This window comes from Urocitellus parryii, chromosome 3 (genome assembly GCF_045843805.1).
Source record: "Urocitellus parryii isolate mUroPar1 chromosome 3, mUroPar1.hap1, whole genome shotgun sequence".
In the NCBI taxonomy this organism is placed as follows: domain Eukaryota; kingdom Metazoa; phylum Chordata; class Mammalia; order Rodentia; family Sciuridae; genus Urocitellus; species Urocitellus parryii.
Window position 1 is genome coordinate 87608418 of NC_135533.1, and position 17487 is coordinate 87625904.

Below are 17487 nucleotides of genomic sequence, written 5' to 3' on the forward strand. Positions count from 1 at the left end.
GGCTGCCATGAGATGAACTGTTTTGCTGTCTTGTGCTCCCTCTCATAACATTCTGTCCCCACTCTCGCCTCAGGATTGAAAGCATCAGAGCTAACCTACTGTGGACTGAAACCTTGAACCATAATAACCCTTTCCTCCTTATAAGTTGATCATCTCAGGTATTTTGTCACAGTGATGGAAAACTGAGTAACACATTATATAAGCACATTTTAGCCTCTGGGTTGCTTTGTCTTAGATTCCTGAGCATTTTCTGTGGGTTTGACAGCATGGGTCTAACTCAGCCTCAGTGCCAGCTACGTGCCCTTGGACACATGCCTAAACCTCTTTAAGTGTGCATTTCCTTGACCTTAGAATGAGGAATGTTCATGTCTAGTTCAGAGGGGGCTATAAAAAGGTACGTGTGTATAACCCACCCCATGCTGTCACAAACAGAGTCAGCCCTCACGCATATTAGTTACTGCTTCCCATCTCCCTTGTGGTTGAGGTGTGTGGGGTCAGGATGCACAGCTACCATAATGTAGCCCAGGACAGAGAGCACTGGGCCAGGAGGCAGAACTGTGGGCTCTGATCCTGTTTTCTGGTGATCTGGGTTGGGTCGCTGTGCTACAGATGCAGTTATCGGGCCGTGACGGGGCACCGTCCTGCACACATCTTACACTGGGTCCTGCTGGAGCAGTGTCCCTGTCCTTGGGAGTCTCGCCTTGCGGAGGGCAGCAGACAGAGACGCCGACGGCATACGGCAGGTAACCACACAGACTCAAGGCAGTGACCCCACTTGCTCCTGTGGGAGTTCGCCTGCCTCTCCATCCTGGGGTTCTGAGTGGGAGCCCACAAAATGGGCCTGAATTCGATTCCTGGGGCAGGAGGTGACCCTCCTCCTCCTCGCTCCCCTTGAGGAGAGACTTTCTCCTCGGGACACTCTTGGCCTCCCTGGCCACTCTAGGCCTGGCCTTGTCCAGTGGTGAACCGAGCAACCACTGCGGTGCTCTGCTTAGCCACCGCCTCTTCCTCCCAGGAAGGTCCCCTGTCAGGAAGTGGCCTTCTCCTGCCCATGGCTGGCCCAGCAGGGGGGAGCTTCTCCCGCTGGGTTTCACTTAGCAGGCCCCTTCAGCCCTTTTGCTACTTCACCTTCTAACTATAAAATTTACAATTTGGGCACCATCTATTGGATCCTCTATTTCTCAGCAAGTTTTGAACTTGGTCAGAACAGGTCCTCAGGGACCTGGAGAGCTAGACATCCTGTACCCTAGATGGACCACGAGCTCCTTGCTACAGAACCCACGATGATGTGGACATTGTGGTCCCTTCTCCTCTGGTGACACATAAATTGTTTTTTACTGACACTGGTTGAATGAATGAGCAATGTCTTCTGCAGTGGTGGGAAGGGGGAGTGGGGTCAGAAGGGACCAAGAACTGCTACTGAAAAAGGGAGATGTTTTATCTGGGCTTGGAAAGATGAGGAGGAATGTGCACTGTCAGGCGAACGCCCAGGGTGGGCATGTTCTGTGGCCATCGGTATGTCCCTATCTTTCTGCCACCCCACTTCCTCCTCTGTAGAATGAGAGAACTGCCCTTGCCTCCCTCCCAGGGTCCTTGGGACTGTTATCCAGGGTACCTGAGGCAAAGATGTTTAGAAAATATAAACTGTCGTACAAATTATTATATAATAAATACTGAGTCCCCGGCACAAACATGGACTGTCCGCAGAGGTGAGAAAAACAATATTTTTTTAGCTGATGGATTCTTTTAATCTTGTCTATAAAAACTGGACTTTCCCAGAAATGATTTTCATTAATGTCCAATGCCTACAATTAACCATGACGCCGCTTCCTGAGACAAGATAAGGCAGAATCCCACTCGCCTTTGTGGATGTGATGTTCAAAATGATGTTTTCAGAGAGAACAATAGGAAAACAAGGCTGTCAGTTTGACATTCCTTGTTAGGATTTTTTCAGGCTGCTGATGTCTACATGCAAATAATATCTTTAGAAAAGCAAATGAGTTCCAGTGACTTATAAATTTCTTTTTTTCTCTCCAATTTGCATAGAGGGGAGGCCAGTAGAAAATGTAATGGCAATCAGATTTCACTTGTAATGAAACAATGAAGCATTTTTGACTGTGCAGGGGTGTTTAAATAATCATGAAAGAAGCAGCTGACTCTTTTTTCTCTTGGTCCAATTAGGTGCTGTTTTCTCTGCAGAGAAGAGTCAAAGGCAATCATACCTTGATCCCCCCGTGTCAAAAGTCTGTCTGAAAGATGACGTCTCATCATCCATGAGGGCAGAGCACATTTATTTTTCTGTCTGGATGTGACACCACTTCAGAGAAAGGCTGGTACTTTTGAACAGCAATCTCATCTCCCCCCTGCGTGTAAGTGAGGGCTGCTTCTCCCTAGAAGAGAATTGTGCCCAGCTAGGTATGTTCCCAACTGCTGTCAACAAACAAAAAGTCAGAGAGAGGGAGAGAGAGAGAGAGAGCGAGCAGAGCATTAGGGGGAAGAGACTGAGCTGCCACCTATCAGTGGTTCAGAGGAGCTGGGTGTGCAATCCACTTGCAGAGTTCAATGCTTTCAGCGCAGTAACAGCCCATCTGCAGAAACCATCTGAAGGACAGGCTGCAGATTTCAGCTCCAGCAATATGGTTGTGCTTTCACTGCTGGCAAGGTTTCTGGGAGCCTGGGAGGAAAGAAAGAAAAGAAGAAGGAGGGCTTTGAAATAGAACCAAGACCCTGCTCTGCCTCTGGACAGCCATGGGAAGGGTCATGTCTTAGAAGGAATTTAGTTATTGATTGGGGCCAGTATGGTTTTCTTTTCCAGGACGTAAGCTGTCCCAGTGTCATTGGTGAATGGGGCTCACGGGGCACTTCTCACACACCCAGCATAGTGTGAGGTATTATGGGGGATTCAGAAGAATCATGATCACCATCCCTGATCTCTGTAAAGTGGGGCATGGCTTACAAAGTGTTTTTCACTTACAGAATTGTGTATTTTTGCCTCCCAATAATCCTGAGGAGTAAGAAAGGATATGGAAATTATTTCCCCTTAAAAAGAGTTGAAAGAATAAGAGCTCATAAAAATAATTGCTCAAATATATTAAGCACTTACCAGACTTTCTGAGTTATCACTTTAATTCTCCTAATTACCTTAGAAGGAAGATACTTGCGCTTTCCAATTTGCAGATAAGAAAACAAAGGCTCAGAGAGGTTAAGTTAGTCGCACAGATCATACCAGGAGGACAGGTTGGGGCCAAAACTCCAAACCAGCAGAGGCAGCACCTTGCCATCTTCTGAATCACCATTCTAGGCTGCCTATGTCTTCTCTGTTTTGACACTTAGTCCTCTTCATGCCTCAGAGAAAAACATTCAACAAGTAGTAAGATCCTACAATGCCCAGGTGTGGTGACACACACCTATAATCTCAGCTACTCAGGAGTCTGAGGAAGGAGGATTGAAAGTTCAAAGCCAGCCTCAGCAATTTACCAAGATCCTTTCTCAAAATAATGGCAGCATGGGGCTGCCATGTAGCTCAGTGGTAGAACACTTGCCTAGCACAATTGAGGCCCTGAGTTCAATTCCGAGTACCACAGCAGGAGCAGGGAGCCTACTATGTGCCACGACTAGCCTTGAACCCTGGGAATGCCTTTGATTAGTATTTTTTGGGTGTCCACTATGTGCCAGGTGCTGTCTGTGCTTGGGACAATCAGGGAGCAAAGCTCTCTGCCTTCCTGGAGCCTACATTCCACTGGGACCAGCAGATAATAAATAAGATACACTTACAGAAATAATGTAGTATGTTAGAAAGTAATAAAGCTCTAAAGAAAAAAGAACACTTAGGGTATAATGGAGGAGACTGGGGGTACTGGAGTCAAGGTACGGAGAAAGGATGCACTCTTTTCTTTTCTTTTTTCTCTCCTACCAGGGATTAGACCCAGAGCTTCATATGCACTACACAAGGGCTCCACCACTGAGCTTTGCCCCCAGCCAAAACAAACTTTTTTCACTTTTTTTTTTTTTGGTACCAGGGATTGAACTCAGGGGCACTCAACCACTGAGCCACATCCCAGCCCTATTTTGTATTTTATTTAGAAACAGGGTCACACTGAGTTGCTTAGTGCCTTGCCTTTGCTGAGGCTGGCTTCGAACTAGTGATCCTCCTGTCTCAGCCTCCCATGCTGCTGGGATTACAGGCATGCGTCATTGAACCTGGCCAAAGATAAACTTTTAAATGAGGTGCTCAGGGAACATCTCACAGAGAAGCTGTCATTTAAACAATAGAGAAAAGCCTTATAAACAGAGGGAACAGGCAGTGCCTGATGTTCAGAGGATAGCAGGAAAGCAGTGCAGCCGTGCTGGTGAGTGCAACAGACAGCAAGACAAGATGTGGCCCCGGTGTGATGGGGAGCCAGGTCCTGGTGGGCCTCCTAGGCTATTGTGAAGACTTTGACTTTGACTCTGAATGAGATAGGGAGCCCTGGCTGGGATCCAAGTAGAGGAATGCTCTATTCTCACATCTCTGAAGAAACACTATGGCTGCTGTTTTGAGGATGGACTCTAAAGGGGCAAGGATGGAGGCAGGGAGGCCAGTTTAGAGGCCAATGCAGTGATCCAGATAACAGAGGATGGTGGCTCCAGGTGGTAGCAGTGGAGATGGTGAGAGTGGTTAGTTCTGCACACTTTTTTTTTTAACTTGGAGCCACATCACAGGTCTATCCAGTCATTAAGCCCAAGGTAAAGAAAGCTGCTTTTATCATAGAGAAACAGAACACAAGAACTCATGCATGGTGATTTGAAATAGAGCTAACTAGGACCGTACTTGGAAAGGCACAACAGAAAGAAAGCATGGTGGTTGGAAAACAACATATTTCTTATTTTTATTCTTTATCTTATTAAATTCAATGTACTCAGGGACATAATGCAAGTCTCACTAGCAAAGTCACGTCACCTCTGACTTTTCCCTCGTGACTATGCAATGAGTACAGTCCATAGACAGAGTAACAGTCTTATAGGAACCATTGCTTCTTTGTTTTCCAAGCTTCTGATTTAATCCATTGGGAATTGCAAATAAAAGGAGAAAAGGAAGCAACATAATGCATTCATTATTTAACTATTCCTGATCCCTGTGACCATGGACATCTTGTGATCATGAGAAGCCAAAGGAGGTTGGCTCTTTTCTCAAAGACTGCATCTCTAAGATGCTAATTTGAAAAACAAAAGATTAATTGGATTAACACTCCTGTATCCCTGTCTCATGAGAAGAGGATGAGTTGTCCAGCCTGAGGAAGGTATCATCCTGGGCTTGGTGGCCTTAATTCTCTGTGTATAACACAGAAAGTGTTTTGCTGTTAAATTCACTGGATCATCATGTGATCTGTTATCATGGATGAGTGTGGGCAGGAGATGAGCATCATCAACAGTATTTACTGACTGAATCTTCTGTGCAGCACTCTGCTGTTTGTCTTATTCACTGTTGTCTACCCAGTTCACAGTCCTTTAATTCAGCCTGACATTGTTTTTCTGTAAGGTGGCACAACTGTTAATGTTCACAGGTGAATGAAGATCCGGCTTCCTGAAGGCTTAATGGTCTCATATCCAGGGACCATTTTCCCTGATGGAGCACACTCTTAAAAGTGGACTTTGATACTGGATTATGTTCTAAGGAACAGGAGCTTGCTTCCCTCTCTAACCTCCAACTCGCCTGATTGCACATTGTACAGCTAACATCAGACTCCAGTTGAGAAAGCATGGGATAGCAGTTTCTTTATGGATAAATATCTAAGCATAGTTCTTTCAAAGTAAATTTAAACAGAGATATTCAAAATAATCAGGGTTATGATTTCTGGAAATTCTAGCCATTAAAAGGCAAGAAAAATAAAATAAATAAGAAACATTATAATTATTTGGAAGAATTGTTGTAAATAATAAAAGTTCATGGGGCTTGGGTTGTGGCTCAGCAGTAGAGCGCTCAGGAATTTTGGGGAACATCATGTCCAAGAATAAAAATGGAGGCCTGAAAACTAAGGCTTCCTTATTTTGGAATCATCTCAATAGGAAGTCAGTCATTACAGACCAGAGATCACCGGTATTAAGAACCTTGGGCATGTGAAATTTCTCACACACATTAGCAATCACATTTTAATAAGAAAAGAGCCTATGTGTTTATTTTTGGAAGCAATGATAGAATGATAATCAGGAGGTCATTGTCTTCAAAGGTCTGAGGAACCCTGAAGGGATACAGGAGATGGTATAGTGACTGAGATTGTGCTAGGCTAAGCTAGATGTGGGAAATGATACTGTGTGGAAAAAATGTGCCTGAAGCTCAGTTTGAGGAGGCAGACAGGTCCAGCACACGGCATGGCTAGAGGAGGACGGGATGATAGCCTGACTCATCTCAAGGAAGATTAGGATAATTTTTCTTTTGGTTTCAAAATCTCTCCCCTACAGCGTTCAGTTCATGGATTTTTATAAGCATGTCTGAATCTAAGAAGATTGCTTTGTAACAAGGCACGTGTGTGTGTGCGCACACACACACACACACACACACACATACACACACGTTGCCATGGAAACATCACTGTGCTTGTGTGTCAGGTGCAAGTGCATGCGCACAGTATGTTAATATATTCTCGGGAAATGCCTTTTCTGCCTTCTCCTTCTGGTGTTCTTTAGACTTCTAAAAAGATGCTCTTGGAGCCAAAATTTTACTAACCTTATCGTCCAACTGTTGTCTACAGTCTCTTTTGTTTTGAAATTTAAAATATTGATTTTAGGTTTTTCTTTGACATAATCTCTCCTGGAATTGAAGTAGTCTGTTATTTGACCTTTCACCTAGCTCATTTTTTCCTCCCAGCTCTTAAACTGACATATTGGGGATCTTAATACATATAGCTTTATTTCAAAAGAAACCTATTTCAGTTCCTAGTTGATTTATTTGATGAGTATAATGATGCATTGGGTGTATTTCATTTTCTTAAGTATTCTCAATCCCAAATATTGTTTTAAAGTGGCCAAACAGCAATTTCTTGGGAGAATGTCAGTGAATCACAAGTTCATGAGTATGAGACTGTAGGTGTCTGGTTCAGTCTTCAAAACTTATGTAAACTTGAGAAGAAACTAAAGTAGATTTGCATGCTGAGAAAAAAGTTATTTCAACACGTGTTTCTTGAGCACCTCCTAGCAGTCTATATATGACCCAGGTACCCTTGAGAACTAACTGTTCAACTATGTAGAGTAGATCATGAGCAGTGCTAGGTGAGGTGGGGTAGGAGAGTCAGGGACCTGCCTTTAGAGTTTACCACCCCCACTTCTGGGCTCTCCCTTCAGTTGGGCCATAGAGTCTAAACTGTAAAAAATGAGCAACTTGGACTAGACTATCCCCCTGGTCCCTTCAGCTCCAAGACTCCAAGATGGTGATTTGGTTTTACCACCAGGCACAGTGCAGGTGGATAGTTGATCAGGCAGCCTCAGTAAGGCCAGCAGTGACTTGGTCATATCACTGGGTGGGGCCTGACACCCCAGTAGTCTCTCCACCTGTGTCATGCCAGTTTCTCCCCAGTGCCTTGGCCCTCCTGGAGTGGAGTGGAGCTCCTACTCAAGTGTCCCTTACAGATTTTGCATTCTTCTTCTGCCTTCTTCACATCTGTCCTTTGTCACTCCCCATGGAGACTAGCCAACTTGACTCATTTGTTCACGCCAAGTTATCCAGTGGCTGCATTTGCCAAATTCAAAGTAATATTTTTAAATTGTGAAATTACTTTTTGGGGAACCAACCCTGATAAAGTCTCCAATCTGTTTCCCACAACTTACCCTTTCATAGGTGTTGTTTCTGCCCCAAGGGCAATTATTTGAACTCACCCAAGCCCTCCACTGTCCTGGAGTTGGCTGATGGCCTGTGATTGCTCAGCAGAGTTCCTTCTTCACTCTGGACTGTACTGACACCTCACTCTTCAAAGTCATTCTCCAGATTGAGCCCTCTGTAAATTCTCTTGTCCTTCAAGATCTTACCAGAAAGTGCAAACATTTGTAATTGTCTGATGTTCATCTCTCCCAGGAGATTCTGCACTCCAAGACAACACCATGCCATGGTACATCCAGTGCCTGGCATGCAACAGGGATTAGGTAATAACTGTTGGATAAGTGCATAGCTGAACTCATAAGTGAAAGCATTGTCCCAACCCATAGAGAAGACAAATGATGGGAATTGCAGGCCTTGACATGTGCATATGGTAAAGAGACTTTTTTTTAATTTTTAAATTTTTTTGTAGATGTAGATGAACAGAATGCCTTTATTTTGTTTGTTTATTTTTATATGGTGCTGAGAATCGAACCCAGTGCCTCATGCATGCTAGACAAGCACTCTACCACTGAACTACAACTCCAGCCCCTGGAGAGACTTTTTTAACAGGTAAACTTTCTCCTTCATCTCTCCTTATAGTGCTAACCTGGCCCTTGGAGGGCAGATGCCTGCAGAAAAAAACATTATCACTCTGAAATGTCCCAGTTCTACCTGCAACTATTTGTTAGCAGGAGGGCTTCATCATTATGAGACCTTCCTTTACAAAAATTCAAAGCATTTTACTTTGCATATGAGCAAACATGTTAGTGACAGCAGTGCTCAGAATGTGAAGCACAATAGTATAAACCATGAATTGTTGAGACTTGCTCTCATGTTACAATGAAGCTTTGGTAGTAAAAAAAAAACCAGAATCCTTTTTTTTTTTTTTTTTTTTTGGCCAATATCATAGCCCATTTTCTATTGCTATAATAAAATACTACAGACTGGTTACTATATTTAAAAAAAAGTTCTTTTAGCTTACAGTTCTGGAGGCTGGGAGGTCCAACAGCATAGTGCCAACATCTGTTCAGCATCTGCTGAGGGCCTTCTTGCTGCATTATAGCATGAGAGAAGACATCACATTAAAAGTCAGAGCAAACCAGCCAGTGAAAGCTCACTTTTAAAATACAGTCACTCCCAAGACAACCCATCAATAATCCATGAATGGATCAATCCATACATGAGGCAGACAGAGCTTTCATGACCCAGCCACTTCTTAAGGGCCCTACCTCCCAACACTGCCACAAATCAAATTTCAGTAAATTTTGATGGGTACAAATTATAGTCAAACCACAGAAGCTGGTAAAGTCCTTTTGCCTCTCGGGGCCACAGTTTCCTCCCCTACAGATGGACTTAGCCCTTTCTCCAATTCCTTCCTAAGCAGACATTGTAACCGCTTGATTTAAATACAATTTTTCTGATATTGGTAATGCCTAAATCCCTCATGTGGAAATTAAAAAAAAAAGCAAGTGTAGACTATGTCAGGCAATTAATTAATACACATATTTTGTGATGTTTTAAATTTTATCAGCTTTTAAAATCTATTATATTTTCTAACTATTCTTGTTTATATCTTAACCATTCACATATGAATTTTTCTTTAAATTTTTATTCATTCTTGGGAAATGAATAAAAATGGCATTAATGCCATTTGTATTGTCCCGATGAGTGCTGACAGATTTACAGTTTTGCTGCCTATTCTATTTGTCTTACCTGGAGAATGGATGGGTGGCTTGGGTAGATTGCCCTCAAGTCTTTGGACAGTGACCCAGCTATAAAATATGCTTGTCTCATTCTGTCTTCCCTGTTTCAGCAATGAAAATCAGAAAATTCATTTAACCCCTTCATGTCTTAGTTTTTTCATATATGAAATAGAAAGAGTACCTTGCTCTATGTTTGTCTTAAGAAATTTGGCAAAGGCTATTGCAATTTTCATGGCTGTTGTCATGCCAATTCCACAGAGACCTCTGATGTCTGGGCTATATGCAGATGTGGGCTCACTAGGGATTTGGGACACTCTCTTGTGGGGTCCCACAGAGAGCATTTAGAGCAGGGTGCTGACTCAAGGTGTTCTGTGGACATTGAAGGCAGATTTGGTGTTGTTTTTTTTTGGAGGAGTGGCTTCCCTCAAGGACCAAATCCTATCTAGTCTGATACTAATGAAGAAAGTAAGAATAAATGTGTCATTTGTATCTGTATGGGGAATTTGCCTGTGGTTGTCAGCTGTTGGAGAAACTCTTTCCTCTTTTTGGATGTTAAATTGTTTGTTTTTAAACATTCATGAAATGTACTCGTTCATAAATTTTCAAAGTCTGCTTGGAACCACTGAGCTGAAGGACAACCCTGATGTTTCCAGATATTCTGTGACCTGGTTTTGTCAGTCAATGATTAACTGACTTTGGCGAGCAGAGATAACGCTGAGCTTTGGAAATTTACCCAGCTTCTTGAAAGTAGAAGGACATCAACAATTTTGCTAAGGGCATGTATACTATGTGCCAGGACCTGTTTGGTCCTATTGCATTAAACTCTCTCAGGAACTCTTTGAGACGGGAAGTGTTATGTTCATTTAAAATAGGAAGCTCAGAAAAGACAAGTTGATTGATCCTGGTATTCAGTGACTAACCAGCAAAGTCTGAATTCAAACTGAACTTGTCTGAACCCAAAGTCCACAGACTTAAAACTTCACTAGCCTGATTCCCAAAATAAAACCACAAAACATATATTTCAATCTAGGATGTATTTTTTATTGTCAATTGAAGGCCATTTGGGGGCTGACATTTTAATCCTGATATCAACAAAGAAAACTCTAGAAGACTTTAGAGGCATGAAGACTGGCCATTGAAAGAGACTAGCCTGGACTGAGCAGGACTGGTTAGTCCACAAAAGCAGGGCCTCCTGCTGAGTCTGTGGAGGAGTCTGCAGGGATGCTGCAGACAAGGACCAATAGTCACCAAGTCCTGAGTCACACCTTAGCCCTGTGTGTGTGCCAGAGCTAAGAGCAAAACATTCTGGATGATCTCTCCTTTGGTATCATCTATCCTTGATGCTCTTGACATTCATAGGAATAATCAATGCCTACTGAAATGACTGACATAGGAAACAAAATAGTCATTTGCCCTGCGGGTCTGTTACCAGTAATCAGCCTTGTATTTAGTGATATATGGGCCAGTGTTTATTTCTGTATCTCTCTATTTTAAAAAATTTTTTAGTTGTAGAGGGACACACAATATCTTTGTTTAACTTATTTTTTACGTGATGCTGAGGATTGAACCAGTGCCTCACACATGCTAGGTAAGAGCTATGCCACTTATTAAATCTGTTTTCTTAGGATTAAATGATACTGTGAAGTGACAAAGAAAGTCTAATATTCTGATTTTCAAGACTCCATTGATAAGAAATCAGTTCAAGGGAAGGCTAAGTTTTGGGGCAGAATGACAAAAAAATCTCTAAGCCCTTGTTTGCAAATCTTTTTTAATGTTTATTTTTTAGTTTTAGGTGAACACAATGTCTTTATTTTATCTTTATGTGGTGTTGAGGATCAAACCAGTGCCTCACGCATGCCAGGCAAGTACGCTACCACTTGAGCCACATCCCCAGCCCTGCAAATCTTAATATAATAAAAATCACAGTTTTGGTGCTCTTGGCTAAAGTTTCCATGTAGTAGGTCCAGTAGGGGTTCCCTGAAATCAGTGCTCTAACATATAATTTGGGGTTCTGAGTATAAGCAAAAGATTCAAGGAACACACTGGCAGTTCTAAGATTTCGGCATTTTCATTGAAAGGCATATAATCTTTCACTTGGTAAATGGAAGCGCTTTCTTTGTTATAGTTTTTTTTTCAACTGACAGGGATACAGGGATGATGGTTTTTTCTTTTTCTTTTATTTCCCAGTGCCGAGATTGAACACAGGGCCTTACACATGCTAGGCAAATATTCTTCTACCTCTGAACTACTTCCCCAGTCCTTTTTAAATTTTATTTTGAGCCAGATGCAGTGGTGTATGCCTGCAATCCCAGCAAGTTGGGAGCCTGAGGCAGAAGGATCCAGGTTCAAGGCCAGCCTCAGTAACTTAGTGAGACCCTGTATCAAAATAGAAAATAGGAGCCGGGGTTGTGGCTCAATGGTACAGCGCTTGCCGAGCATGCATGAGGCACTAGGTTTGATCCCAGCACCATGTAAAAATAAACAAAATAAAGGTATTGTGTTCATCCATAACCAAAAAAAATTTTCTAAATAAAATAAAATAAAAAATAGGGGATGTGGCTCAATGGCATAGTGTTCCTGGATTCAACACACAGTATCAAGAGAGAGAGAGAGAGAGAGAAGAAAAAAGTTTAAAAAAATTTGAGATAGGGTCTTGCTAAGTTCCCCAGGCTGGCCTTGACCTTGCCATTCTCCAGCCTCAGCCTCCCCAGTAGCTGGGATGATAGATAGGTGTGTGCCGCTGTGCGGGGCTGACAACAGCTCTTTCTGACTTTACATGCTGAGAGGAAACTGCTAAGCCTCCAAATAATGACTCCTTTCTAGAGTCTATTTTAATATAAAATCAGCCAAAAAGAAGAATCCTGTGGAGAGTTCCAGGGTTTGAGGCGGGGGAGGGGTGATGGCCAAGGACTCCTAAGGATCCAGGAGAGGACACATTTGTGAATACTTTTCATTAGGACAAGGAATGTGCTGGGCTCTGTCAGCACGAAGGCCATAAATTTGGATGGAGCATCACACTAATTCAAAAGTCCTTCGGAATTTCCAGATGGTTCTGTATCTATTGAGTGCCTAAAGATGCGGATTCTCTGGCTGGCTGCCATGCTTCTCCAAAGTAACACATGCCATGTGCAGGGCCATCTTCATGGTTGTTTATGGGCAGGGAGCCATTCTGGTTAATCAACACTTGGGCAGAATGACAAAATATACTGAAAGTCACTCCTAACTGTGTAGGCCCCTCCTGGGCAAGTTTGTCTTTCAAGTTTTTTGTACTTTGAAAGGTTTCAAAGTGGAGACTATAGGGCTGGGGTTGTAGTTCAGGGGTGGAGTGCTTGCCTAGCATGAGTGAGGTGCTGGGTTTGATTCTCAGCACCGCATATAAATAAATAAATAATAAAGGTCCATTGACAACTAAGAAAATATTTTTTAAGTTAAAAATAAAAATAAATGAAGGATATAAAGGGTGCCATGAGAAAGAAGAGCTGGACCTTGAGGCAAGGTGGCAGGAGGAAGAGAAGGGAAATAGCTAAACATACTTAGTATGGTGTCTCTAACTCATTGGGGAAACTGGACTATGAGTGGCACAGGGCTAAAGGATGAGCTCTGAGCTGAAAGGTCACAGTGGGTCTCAGCAGTGGTCATCCACAAGGATCCACTACTGATATCTGCCAAAGGCTCAAGAAAGGGTGTATGTCGGGTACTTCTTGGTCCTGCCCTGGTTGATGTGGGGCTACATTTTGCTCTCTTTGGCCTTTCTTTTATTAATCTCTCCTTTCAGACACACACCAGCCTTTTCCTCATGAATATACATGACTATCTGCATGCTGCTCGAATAACAGATTTATAGTTGGTTAGGCAGAATATCTCAGAGGTATCTGGGCTAATGAGCAATAAGTGCCACTCAGCATATGTCCTAAAAGTTATACACAGGGAAATCCCTACAAGTTTGGCTTTCTCTGGGTAGTCACTTTTTCTCTTTGCAACAGATGTCCAACACATCAGGTTCTCCCATGTCTCAGAACCAACTGTCACCCTCAAATCCCCTGGAGTGCATCGTCACTGTGGCAGGGTCTATGACATCTGTCACTGGACTTCTTCACACAGAAGACATGGTAGATTAACATGAATTATGACTGTGTAATCACCAGCACTTTCAGTCACAACTGAGCTCTCTGGAAACATTGCACCATGTGATAGTGTTGGTCTTCCCAGTTGTGTCCTGCTGAATGAATGGAAAATGGTATAGACAGGCCACTCACCTTGTTCCCTTATTGCTCTATAGCCTGGGTCTTTGCCATTTCTATAAAAATCATGTTTTCCTTAACTATTAAAGAATCTTATCTTCAATAGACCCTCTGACTTAGTATTCTAGGGCTGCTGCTATTACAAAACACCACTGACAGGGTGGCATAAGCCAGCGATATTTATTTCTCACAGTTCTGGAGGCTGAGAAGTCCAAGATCAAAGTGTCTGCTGACTTGGTTCCTGATTAGAGAGTCACCTTTGTTGTTGTTGTTATTTTTCTTTTTAGATATACATGACAGTAGAATATATTTGACATATTATACATATATGGAGTACAATTTCCCATTCTGTGGTTGTACATGATGTGGGGTTATGCTGGTCAGGTATTCATATATGAACATAGAAAAGTTATGTCTGACTCATTCTACTGTCTTTCCTATTCCCACCGGGCTTCCCTTCATTCCCCTTTGTCCAATCCATTGAACTTCTCTATTCTCTACCCCCACCCCCTTATTGTGTGTTAGTATCCACATATCATCCAGCCTTTGGTTTTCTGGGATTGGCTTATTTCACTTAGCCTAATAGCCTCCAGATCCATTCATTTATCAGCAAAAGTCATAAAGTCATTCTTTAGGGCTGAGGAATATTCCATTGTGTGTGTGTGTGTGTGTGTGTGTGTGTGTGTATATATATATATCTCACATTTTCTTTATCCATTTATCTGTTGAAGGGCACATAGATTGGGTTCCATAGCTTAGCTATTTGGAATTGAACTGCTATAAACATTGATGTGGCTGCATCACTGTAGTATGCTGATTTTAAGTCTTTTGGGTACATACCAAGGAGTGGGATAACTGGGTTAAGTGGTGTTTCTATTCTAAGTTTTCTCAGGAATCTCCATACAGCTTTCCAGAGTGGTTGCACCAATTTGCAGTCCCACTAGCAATGTATGAGTGTACCTTTTCCCCCACATCCTCGCCAACATTTATTGTTACTTGTATTCTCATAGTCACCTTCTTAGTGTGTATTCACATGTGGAGAGAGACATGCTTCTGCTGTGTCTTCATTTTCTTACAAATCCCATCATGAAGGACCCACTTCCAAGCACCATCACATTGAGAATTAGAGCTTCAACCTGTGACTTTGGTTAGAACACAAACATTCTATGCTTAACACCCTCCTATCCACACAGTGTGTTTTCAATGGAAAGCACCAATCATTGATAATGCAAACAAACTTTCTAGCATTAAAGAATTTGATTTGCAATTTGGCCTGAAAGTTCTGTTTTAGGGGGATTGGGTTGATTGTGGTACTGAACTGAGAGAATAAAGCCTTAAAAATTATTAAGATTTTGCAAAATGTCACTGTTTTACAGTTTTATAAAGAGCAGTATGTGACTTAATTACTATTGATAGCAAAATACCTTTGTGGATCCATGTGGACAAATACAGGAGAAACAGCAGTGGGGTAGGGAGGCAGATAGTTTGGGGGCATTTAAACTCTTTTCTACTAAGTGAACCGACAATTCTGCTCGTTTTGTTGTTAATATAATGTGGAATTCAGGAGCCACATTTGGGCTTAAGTTCTTGACTCCACCACTTAGTAACAGTGTGACTAGAGATAGTAATAATTCCCACTTCATAGTATGCAATGAGCAGAAGACACAGGCAGAAGGCCTGCAAAGTAATTTAGGACTATGTTTGGAACATGGGGAGTGCTTATTTGATGTCATCAAGGATTACTATTTATTATTTATTTATATCATAATGGGAGAGGTACAGCACTAGGAAATCAGAGTCTTTCCATCAATTACTTACATAAATTAATAATTACAACAACATCTACAACAATAGCAAACACTTTTATGTAGCAGGCCCTTATTAGGTATTAATTTGCAACCACCCTATGAGATGAGTACTATTATCATTATCATTATCATTATCATCCCTAACTTACAATTGAGGAATGGGAGTCACAAACAGATTAAGTAACTTAAGAGTCATGTAGCTAATGACCAGCAGGGCCAGGAGTTCTGACTAGGCACTCTGGTTCAGAGCTCATGAACCACCATAAAATGTTGCCTTTTTGGACTATATGGCTAGGGCGTTGGCTGGAGGCAGTGGGTGGACCCAATAATTCACTGGAATCCCTTGATGTCTGAGATCATTGGAAATTCCCAATTTCAAGTCTATGGTTATGCTCCATAAAAGGCAATTAAAATCATAGTACTGAGTCCTTAGCTTGAGAAATTCTTACATGTTCTACCTACTATTGTCATATGGCCCAAGATTCAAAAGTAAAAGGTCACAAGGTATAAAGTCTCATCATCCAGCCATCTAGTTGCCTTGCCCAGAGGTAACTATTGTTGGCTAATGGGTCAATTTTGATTAAATTGTTAACTCAAAAACCTTATCTCTTCACCATCCAAGATGAACATGGTACCTTGGCCCCCTCCCCTCTCTGCTCTGACTTCCTAACTAGAGTGAGAATTCCCATGACAGAGAGAAGCACACATGGTTCTGACAGCCTCACTTTCCTTCCCCTTTCCTATGTTGGACTGAACCCAGTGCCTTGTGTATGCAAAGTAGATACTCTTCCGGTGAGCTATATCCCCAGGCTTCTCTTATTCTTTATATCACTGTTATATTGTTTGTAATACCTACTGCAATGTAAATGTTATGTAAATAGATGTTTTACTGTATTGTTTAGAGAACAGTGTCTAGAAAAAATCTGTACATGTTCAGCACAGAAGCTTTTTTTTTTGGTGGGGGAATATTTTTATCTATAGTTGGTTGAATCTGTAGATGCAGAATTCCTGTTTTCAAAGGGTTTTCTATAATGTGGCAGCTATGGAAATTTAAGTTTCCTTCCTTCCTTAGGGTTTTGTCATCAGTGTTATTAGTTTAGTGGCTTTTCTAAATGATTCTGTAAAGTCTGTATTACAGCTGTGTCATGTTTGGCCACTGAAGTTTCTGCTTGGTTACCTCAGTGGTTAGGAAATGACAGAGATTTCCTGAAATACTAGGAACCAATAAGTCTCTCCCAGTCTTTGTGAAGGGGCTTTGTGGACATGTCAGGGCATGTCTGCAACCAGCAGTTGATGATTCTGCCTCAGTTTTCAGTGCCTTCTTGCATACAGCTTCTGGTTTAGGTTGCTCAGATGTAAAACCTTATAGCCTTCTCAGCCATGCTAGGGTCTTTCCTGAGCATGCACACAGCCCCCAACTCATGTACAACTCTAAGTAGACAAGCAACCTCCTAGTTTCTCAGGAATATGTTGGAGCTTTTTCAAAGAATGGACATCTCATTTTCCAGTTTTTCCCTTTTTAAAAAATTTTATTTTTTTTTTTAGTTGTAGTTGGACACAATACCTTTATTTTATTGATTTTATGTGGTGCTAAGGATCGAACCAGGGCCCCACACATGCTAGGCAAGCGCTCTACTGCTGACCTATTGTTTGAAAAATGTTATCTACTACCTTTGGAAGTCTTGAAATTAACAATGCCTCCAAATATTTTCAAAAAATTCCTGAAAAAAGGGTTTTCATACTGGGTGACTACCAAATCAAGTCAAATAAAGACTGCCTTGCAGGGAACTGCCAGACAAAGCAAATCCTGACAGTTCCTCAGGAATGAGGTTTGGAGGGTGCTCTTATCCTAATATGCCCTCTCCAGTAAGCTGCCAATCACTGTGATTGTGGGCTATGGATTTTTG

At 42.0% G+C, this 17487-nt stretch overlaps 1 long non-coding RNA gene across 3 annotated transcripts in view; it reads right to left on the reverse strand.

The window, feature by feature from the left end:
- Nucleotides 1-1759: 1759 nt before the first annotated feature.
- LOC113191736 (uncharacterized) overlaps nt 1760-17487 on the reverse strand; it is a 34152-nt gene continuing 18424 nt past the window's right edge. For 2 of the 3 annotated variants that reach the window (XR_003301930.2, XR_013343336.1), the window contains exons 2-4: nt 8811-8880; nt 7849-7993; nt 1760-3345 (exon numbers count right to left, since the gene is read on the reverse strand). This is a non-coding gene — a long non-coding RNA (uncharacterized LOC113191736). The remainder of the gene's footprint in view (nt 3346-7848; nt 7994-8810; nt 8881-17487) is intronic. The other variant, XR_013343337.1, reaches the window with a different exon arrangement.